Genomic DNA, 9,542 nt, shown 5'->3' on the forward strand with positions numbered 1-9,542 from the left:
AAGGGAAAAACAAGAAATGTACTGCAGCATATAGGTTCATGTACAGCAATTAACTATGAAGCAGTAAGAGCCTATATGTTATTTTAGGCAGTGTCAGATTGGGCTTTCTTAGGTCCACCAATTAAAATTATTCTGGGAGCTCAACCCTCAGCATCCCCTAGGAAATAGACCCTGGTTATTTTCTGGTGTGTCTCTGGGGTCTAATGTTAGGTTACAACCGGGGCCCATCTGAGGATCTTCTGGTGCCCTGGTGGGCCAGTTGTTGAAATTCTGTTGATCATTTTATTTTATTTGAGATTATAGATTTTTTTGAAACAATAGGTAGAAGTCCCAAGTACAAAAGGACTACTTCAGGGGTCCTAGCTGTTTTCTACAAAATCTACAAGTGATGGATAATTGCTGTTTCTTTTTACCTGTTACTACTTAATCACTTCTACAAGTGACTTCATCCGTAACTCAATATTACTGGAGTTTAGGACCACAAGCACCATCTGAATTTGCGCCTCTTTTTCTAGGGTGATGGCCTCCAAGATATATGGCTCTTGCTCAAAACATTCTCCTCATTGGCTGAAATAAAAAAACTGCTGAATAAATTAAAGAGTTAAACATTGGAAGGAACGCACTTCACAGAATTCAACAATTAACTCACAAGCAAAATAAAAAGTAAAAAGTTTATGGCCAGGAAATAGTCCATGTGCGGTGCTGCAAACTACACCAACTGTGTAGTTTTGGGAAGTGCAAACTAGTTCTCAACAGTCTCAGGCTGCATTCACACAATCTTCGTGGATATGTATATACAGTTGCAAATTTGTGGCGGATATATTTGTCCCCATAGAAGGCTACGGCACCCGGGTTCTGTACAGTGAGCACAACATGTTCTGTGCCATGCCAACATGCTCTATTTTTGCCTATAAGAACGTCCGTGCTGCATTATTTCCTATGGAGAGCTGCAGATGCAATGCATCACATTATAAATAACATTCAACCAAATAAATAAAGCCAAAAACTCTCTGCTGGGTATAAAAATGGTCACAATTATTAAAAATACCCCAATGAAGGCACTTGAAAGAGTGTATGGGAAACAACAAGCACAGCTGTATGCCAGACGGACTTCCAGCTGGAAAGTCGGACAGCTGAGCATCACCATATCCAATATCTCATTCCACCAGCTGTGACTTAATAAAGAACCAAGAACAAATAAACAGTACAATAAAAAACGGAGGGTGGGACTGCTTAAGAATGCTGCGTGGAGTAAGGGGGGAGCCAAAACCACTGCTTATATCCACCCTACATACCGCAAAAGGAGGGGCGAACGTCATGAGATCACTCACTGGGCGTGGAGAGTGCCACACCCCTCCTAAATAACCCAAACACAGTAACCACCAGTTCAGGGGCACCCTTCCTACTTGGTAGGGTGTACCCTGCAAATCAGGCACAGTAGAGCTGTCTAGTTCTACTATGCACACATTAATACAACTCCCCCATAAAGAGAGAGTGAGTGGCTACTGTCTGTTCTTATTCTGTAAAACTTGTATGAGAACCTTGGACTTCCCAGTTGACAACCAGAGTATGGACTTAATCAAGCAGATGCTTCATGTAGACTCTAGGAGGTCCTCTATTCATAACCAAGCTTCAGCATGTAGTCTTCAGGGAGATGAAGGAGGCACTCACCCAATGATGTCTTCTTAAATTTGGTTTACTGTGCATGCTCACAAAACAAATGGAGATGGCATAGTGGACATACAGAATATTCTATAGAAGTGATGGCCATTTCGCACTATTGCACACGTTCCTTCTATCAGTATTTCAAAGACTTATATAAATGCTGTTGAGAAAATTTTGAATGTGCTTGAAAATGTATTTTTATTCATGTGCATCACTTTGAAACAATTTTCCCTACTGATTCCTGGTCTTTCTGTAACTCTCCACACTTGGTCCTTGGCTCTAGGATCATTTTATTATTCTCCATCCTCTGTCTAAATGGAGAAGATGTTGTAACTATTTTATTGTGAAATGTTCTTTACACTTCCATATTATGCTCCCAACAGTATTCACTGGAACCCGCAGTAGTTTAGAAATTCTTCTGTAACCAATGATTTCAAAGGCCTTGAGACAGCACTCTGGTTTTTGCCATGATGAAATGCTTGAAGTGTGACACCTTTTTATAGGCCTTCAGCTGAACCAGCTGATATTATTTTTCACTAAGTTGCAGGATTGCTCTCTTATTACCAAGAGTGCACCAGCCATGAGGCAAGTTGAGCCTCTCGCCTCAGGCAGCATCAACTGCAGGAAGGTGGGGAGCAGTGAGCAGGACCTGAGAATTACAAATGGCGTCTCTTCCCATCAGACCTCAACAAGGGTGTCAGACACGGCATGAAGAACCCACCTACTAAAGAAAAAAATAACATGATCTATTACTATTGAATCAGTTGGAGGAAGGGGGCGTTTTATAGTTCGCTTGAGGCAGCAGAGATTTTAGGTTCACCCTTGCTTATTACTGATAGATTTCAGCAAGTTATCATGACTTTCCAAGGCTTTTTACACCTCTCTTTCTTCAGGGGTTCAATATTTTTTCCCTATTTTCTCATTATTACACATAACCTAATTTACGGACATCTATGGTTTGATTTTAATTCGAATTTCATGTCAATGCCATCTTTAGAAATATATTTACTAAGGAAATTGGTGACTTATTCAATAGATATTTCCCCCGCTGTATGTACAGGTTAGGCTGTTCACATCAAGGAGTCTTATGCTGAAGGAGAATCTCTCTTCATATATAACCAATAACTGTGATGTATTCCACTCTATTGCCTTATATTCGCATAGGTTACTAATAGTGAACCAATCTAAAAATAAAGCAACATCTGCATAGGATATACATTTTTATATTGCATAACATAATTAAAAAATTCCACTATACTATCCCATATAAAAAAAGGAATCTTGACCTCCATGGTTTGGAATGGCTTCATTATTTATATGTACAATGCATATCAATATTATCTATGGGTTTAGTACATTTGGCAATGCTTGTTTGGAGGGTTATCAGCACTTTTCTGGCACAGTTATATGCTTGCTAGATGCCTCTATTTTTTAACAGCTTATGGCTCTATTAAGGACCTCCATATTTACTAAATGAAAATCTTAGAAAATCGCTTTTGTCACTTTTGACATGTTAGGATGACCATATAATATGTATAATAAAATCAGGAAATATAGCTTTCTGCTGAATGATTGTTAGGCAAACAGTTATCTGATGTGTAGCAGAGGCGATACTTTTCCTTTGTAAGTTTACATTTTCTTTTTGTGGTGCTCATAGATCTCAAGACTGATGATAAGACAGCTTTAGCTACTGACCACTATGTACATGATGTCTCTTGTCTTTCCTTATGGAAATATCTGAGCAACAAAGAAGAAAAAAACGTGCTTCAGGGCTGTTAAGAACTGAACATGCATTGCTTTTTATATAGAGGTTAGGCCCCCAGAATCAGTTCCTTGTAGCCAATGAAGATAGTTGTTACACTGCTTCCAAATATATTATACATGCAACTTTATTACTAGTTTACGGTCACTACTTAATTACTACTTTTTTCTGTGACACTTACGCTTATATCCACAAGATGGCAGTGTCACTGAAGAAAAAAGTTTTCTTTTTAATACAGGCAGTCCCTGGGTTACATACAAGATTCGGTAAGTTTCTTCTTAAGTTGAATTTGTATGTAAGTTGAAACTGTATATTTTATAATTGTAGCTCCAGACAAATATTTTTTGGTCTCTGTGACAATTTTAAAAATGTTGGGTTGTCATAAGAACCAGGATTAACAATAAAACTTAATTGCAGACACCTGTGATAACTGTTATAGCTGTTTATTGTAGCCTAGGGCTAAAGTACAGGAAATTACCAATATCCAGAGGTCCGTTTGTAAATGCGGCCCATTGTATCTAAAAAAAAAAAAGAAGCTGACTAAGCCAAAACACTTCAAACCTACCACCAACAAAATTGGTGTTGAACGTGTGTGCTATGTTTATGCTGGTTTGGTTAGTGCAGCAGAAATTTTCATTTTTGCAGTTTAAGATATTAATAAAAGTTTCCCGAGGTCATCAGAGGTCAACCAGCCCCCCCCCCCCCATATTTCCCAAATCAAACTAAACTGGTGCCAATCAATTGTGCTGCATATATGCTGGTTTGTGCTGCTCAAGTTCTAAATATATCAACAAAATTGTAAAGGTCAAAAGGTCAATCAGCCCCACACCCACATTAAGTGAATCAAACAAAGCTGGTGTCAAACGTTAGTGATACGTTTGTGCAGCACACATTTTCATTTGTGCTGCTATCATTTTAAAGTTATTTTTAGGTGTTTACATAGGTTCAGGTGTTTAGGATGAACTGTTAAAAAAAGAATCCTAGTGACACCTCTCTGGTTTGATCACCAGAGGGAGCTAGCAAGCACATTGTACTTTGGAAGGAATAAACTCTGATGAGCACAAAGAAAAATGTAAGCAGCACAAACCAGAACAAACATAGAACAATTGATTGGCACCAGTTTTGTTTGACTTGGGCAATGTGGGGAGGCCAGTTTACCTCTGATGACCTTTGGAAACTTTTATTAATATCTTAAAAACGAGAGCGCCACAAACAAGGACAAACCACTCAGGACACCCCTACTGCTGACAGTCAGTACATACAGTGATGAGACTTCATCAATGGAGCACAAAGAACATAGACAGATGGGGGACCCAGGGACCATCAAAATGACAAGTGGAAAATGAAAAAAAATATTTTTTCAAAGTCTGCCTAACTTGTTTGTTGAAAAGTTAGTAAACATTAAAACTGTTTTTCTTTAGCTTTTTTTTTTTACAACATCCAAGTACTGCACACTGTTATCAACCCTGTATGGAAAGGGGTAATGGGCTGCGCCATCTCCGCACAAGGAGCGTATCTCATTTTTTATTTGTTTGACACCTGCAGTTAACACCTATGGTCAGTTTTGGCAGCGATGTTAACAACAACAACTGGAAGCAGGACGTTATGATGAAGCAGTTTATTAACAATAGCAGCAATCAAACTCTTTTGGCTTCCTTAGTGAGGGCTAAAAGTGTGGAAAAACCTGAAAATTCATATCACCCCTCTGTAACATCTGTGTCAGCATAAGGGGCATAACTTCAGGGGTAGCAGCCATAGCAGCTGCTCCAGGGTCAGCAGTTTCAGGGTATATATGTATATATGTGATGTGTATCTGCTGTATATGTGCGTGCATATACTGCATGTGTGTATATGCTGTATGTCTGTATATGGTACGGTATGTAGGTTTGTATATTTGCTGTATGTGTGTGTATATGTGATGTGTATATGCTGTATATGATGTATGTATAAGAGGTGTAAGGTGTGTATTTACTGTATGTTTATGTGTTTATCTACCATATGTTTGTGTATGGTACTGTATGTGTGTTGCATATGCTGTATGTGTGTTTATGGTGTATTAATACTGTATGTTTAATAATATGAAGTATATATATATATATATATATATATATATATATATATATATATATATATGTCTACACTACCGCTCAAACGTTTGCGTTCACTTAGAAATTTCCTTATTTCTGAAACAAAATCACATTTTATTTTAAATTAATTATAAGTACACTCTATACATTGTTAATGTGGTTAATGACTATTCCAGTTGCAAACGTCTGGTGTTTAATGCAATATCTACATATCCAGGTGTATATAGGCCCATTTCTTGGATTCTGACTTGCATCTCTTTATATGTTTATAACTTTTGAACTCTGCAATTCTGAGATAGTTTTTCCCCCACATGTTGTGCTTCATTTTAGTGGTAAATGTTGGCTGATAAGTTTTGCGTTTATTTACAAAAAAAAAAGAAAAAATGATGAATTTTTTTGAAAAAATTGTCATTTTCGAAATTCGAAATTACCGCGTTTTCAGGCAGATAGATTTACCACCTAAATAAGTTGCTGAATAACATTTCCCATATGTTTACTTTACATTTTCATTATTTTTGTCTGGATAATTTATTTTGATGTCACGCGGCTCACAAATAGAATATCGATTTTCCATATTTTCAGAATTTACTATTTTGGGGATAAATACTGTTTTGAATGAAATTTTACATATTTAGCATTAAAACCCTACATAATCAGCCTATTTTCAAATCTGCACCCCTCAAACTATCAGAAACAGCTTTTAGGAAGATTGTTAACCCCTTGAGATCTTCATAGTAATTGAATCAAAATGGAGGTGAAATTTAGGATGTCAAGTTTTGACGGTTATACGTTCATTTAGCCCTAAAATTTACACATTTCCAAATGATAAAAAGAGAAAACCCACCATACAATTTGTTATGCAATTTCTCCCGAGTACAGAGACTCCCCATGGCGAGGCGCAGAAGCAAAGGAGGGACCTGCAGCTGCCGGGATTTTAGTTTCTTCATTGGCCCATTTTGCAGGCTATAAAATTTTTGCCTTTTCGTTATTGGGGCCATGTGATGGCATTTTTTTTGCGGGACAAGATGCTTTTTCCAGTGTTACCATTTTGGGGTTGGTATCCCCTATTGTTGAAAATCATGAACTTTTTTTGAGGTCAGGAGTAGAAAAGCATCAATTCTGTACTGGATTTTGTACGTGTTCACCGTATAGCCTAATAATCATGTTATCTTTATTCTATGGGTCTATATGATTACCGTGATACCAGACATGAATATTTTTTCTTATGTTTTACTAAATTTGCCAAATTAAACCCTAATGTGGGGCAAAATCTATCATTTTTTTATCACCGTCTTCTAAGTGGCATAACATTTTTACTTTTTTGGCTACAGAGCTGGTTGATAGCTTGTTTTTTGCCGGACATGTTGTACTTTGCAAATGTATAATTCTGGAGTACATATGTTTTGTAGATCACTTTCTATTGCATTTCTTTGTGGGATTCAATAGGTAAAAATCATAATTTTTGGAGGGTTTTTAAAGTTTTTTTTTTTACTGCGTTCATCGTACGGGTTCAATAATTATTTAATCTTATTCTATGGATCGTTACGGAAGCGGTGATACAATATATGTGTGGTTTGTCTTATGATTAAGACTTTTTTTAGCGTTATATTTCTCTTTAGATGTTATGTGGCTTACAGACAATTTTATTGATTAATTACTTTATTTTTTATTGGAAACTTTTTTTTAAACTTTTTTACTATTTCGTGCTGACTGCGGCATTTAAAGGGTTAAACACCCACAATCAGAGCCCACTCCTACCGTAAGTGTTCCCCAGGAATGCCATCTGTCAAGCATGGTGGAGGTCATGTGATTGTCTGGGGCTGCTTTGTTGCTATTGGGAGTGGGAGATGTGTACAAAAGATTGTGAATATGGAAGGCTATCTCTCCATTTCTCAATGCCATACCCCCCCTGTGGACAGTTCTTGATTGTAGCTGATTTCAACCAACAACAGGACAATGACCCAAAACACCTCCAAAATATTCATGAACTATTCAAGGAAGAACCAGGGAGCTGGTATTCAATCTGTAATGGAATGGCCAGCCCAGTCACCAGATCTCAACCCCATTGAGCTGTTGTGGTAGCAGCTTGACCATATGGTACGCAAAAAGTGCCGATAAAGTCAATCCAACTTGTGGGAGGGGCTTCTGGAAGCATGCGGGGAAATTACCTCCGCAAATTAACAACTAGAATACCAAAGGTCTGTAATGCTGGAATGGAGCAAACTTTGATGATAAAACCGTGTCTATGTCTGGACTATATTTTCTATTCATTTTGCAAATCATTTGAAAAATAAAATTACAGTATATTTTTTGTAAGCGTAGGAAGTTCCATTCAGAAGTCTGCAATGGGGTCCTACCTTTCCTAGTTATGCCCCTCGCCAGCGTCATCCTTTCATCCTTGGTCCGAGGTATGCCTCTGAGGAGAATCTGATTTTGGTATTTCTTGCTATTTCCTGGTATTTGCTTGTGGAAACATGGTCTTAGCTTACTGGCTGGTTTACAGTTGATTGCACCATCCCCCCCGCCCCCTTTTTCAGTCTTCTCATATCCAGCAATGGTTAAGTGTTTTGACTGAGAAAGCTCTGCTTCAATCGTCTCTGGAGCAGAGGTACTTCTTTCCCTTCACCTGTTTATTGAAACCTGTTCTATACCTTTAGAGAGAGACCCTGTATGCTTTATTGTTGGAATTTTGATCTCAGTTTAGACTTTACCTTAGACCTGTTGTGACCTGGATTGTTAAATTTTCTTTTCTTTTTGTGTTGTATGTCCGGTTACTTGTTTGCATTTTGAAACAGGGAGGGGCCAATGCATTGTTTATGGTGTATCAAGTAAGCAAGAAGGGGTTTTTTTGTGGGAGCTCAGTAGTAAGGCTCACTGTCCGCATCTGTCATCCTTCCTTCTGTCATTCTCTAGAAGCCAAATAATAATAAACAACACAATCAAAAACATGTTATGTAAATAAATATCCCAAGACACCCAATCCATTAAAATAGAAAAACAATTTTCACATAGGATGAGACCCACTTTTTGTGCATTTTATCACCCATAAAAATGGTAACAAAATGAGAATAGGAAGAGGACCTGCTTGGGGCTGTCGGGAGTTTAGTACACATTTAGATTTTTTCTGTTATTTATTTCTGTTTTTAGTTATATACTGGGGGCAGGGGCTGCTGGACATATACTGGGGGCATATGCTGGCATGCTATATACTAGGCTTATACTAGAGTCAATAGTTTTTCCCATTTTTTGTGTTAAAATTAGGCACCTCGGCTTATACTTGGATAGACTTATACTCGATTATATACAGTTCATTTTAATGCCACACTGAAAATTTGTGGGTCCCCTTTCAATTCCCCCCTCTTATTGTGGCCCTTCTCTTCTCTCCCCTCTAATTATGGGCCCCCTTGTATATACCTATACCCCCTTTCACCCACCTCATTTATGCCCCTGCTCACCTCCCTCTTGTTCCCTTGTATCTCCTGCTCTTATTGTGAGGCCCCTGATATCTCCCTCTCTCATCTCCCCCTCTTTTTCTAATCCACTCTCAACTCCATTTTTGGGGCCCACTATCTTGTTGGCCCCCCATTTTCTGGGTCCCCTCTCAAATTTCTCCTTATTTGTGACCCCTATCCTTCTTTTTAATGTGGCCCCCTTTAGTACCCCATATTTTTGTGGGCCCTCCTCACCCCCCCCCCCCCTTAGTGTGGCCCCTCTTCTCTTTGTAACATAGTTAAAAAAAACAACACGTACCTCACCTATCCACCGTATTGAGGTAGCTCTTCTTTTCTGCTGCTGTGAACAACAGGACAGCATTCGATGACACCATCATAAGGGGACCTGCTATACACAGCAGCAGAGAGGCACAATGATGATGTGGAGAGCTCATAGCTTTCTGCATCAGCAATGCTTTCCATCGGGTAAGGTTGAAGTCCCAAGTAGAAAAAGGAGTCTGCATGATGAGGGGACGGAGCCAGAAGGTTTGGGGCCCACCAGTGATCTCACCAGAACACCGGTGGGCCAGTCCGACC

This window comes from Engystomops pustulosus, chromosome 2 (assembly GCF_040894005.1).
Source record: "Engystomops pustulosus chromosome 2, aEngPut4.maternal, whole genome shotgun sequence".
NCBI classification, from domain to species: Eukaryota; Metazoa; Chordata; class Amphibia; order Anura; family Leptodactylidae; genus Engystomops; species Engystomops pustulosus.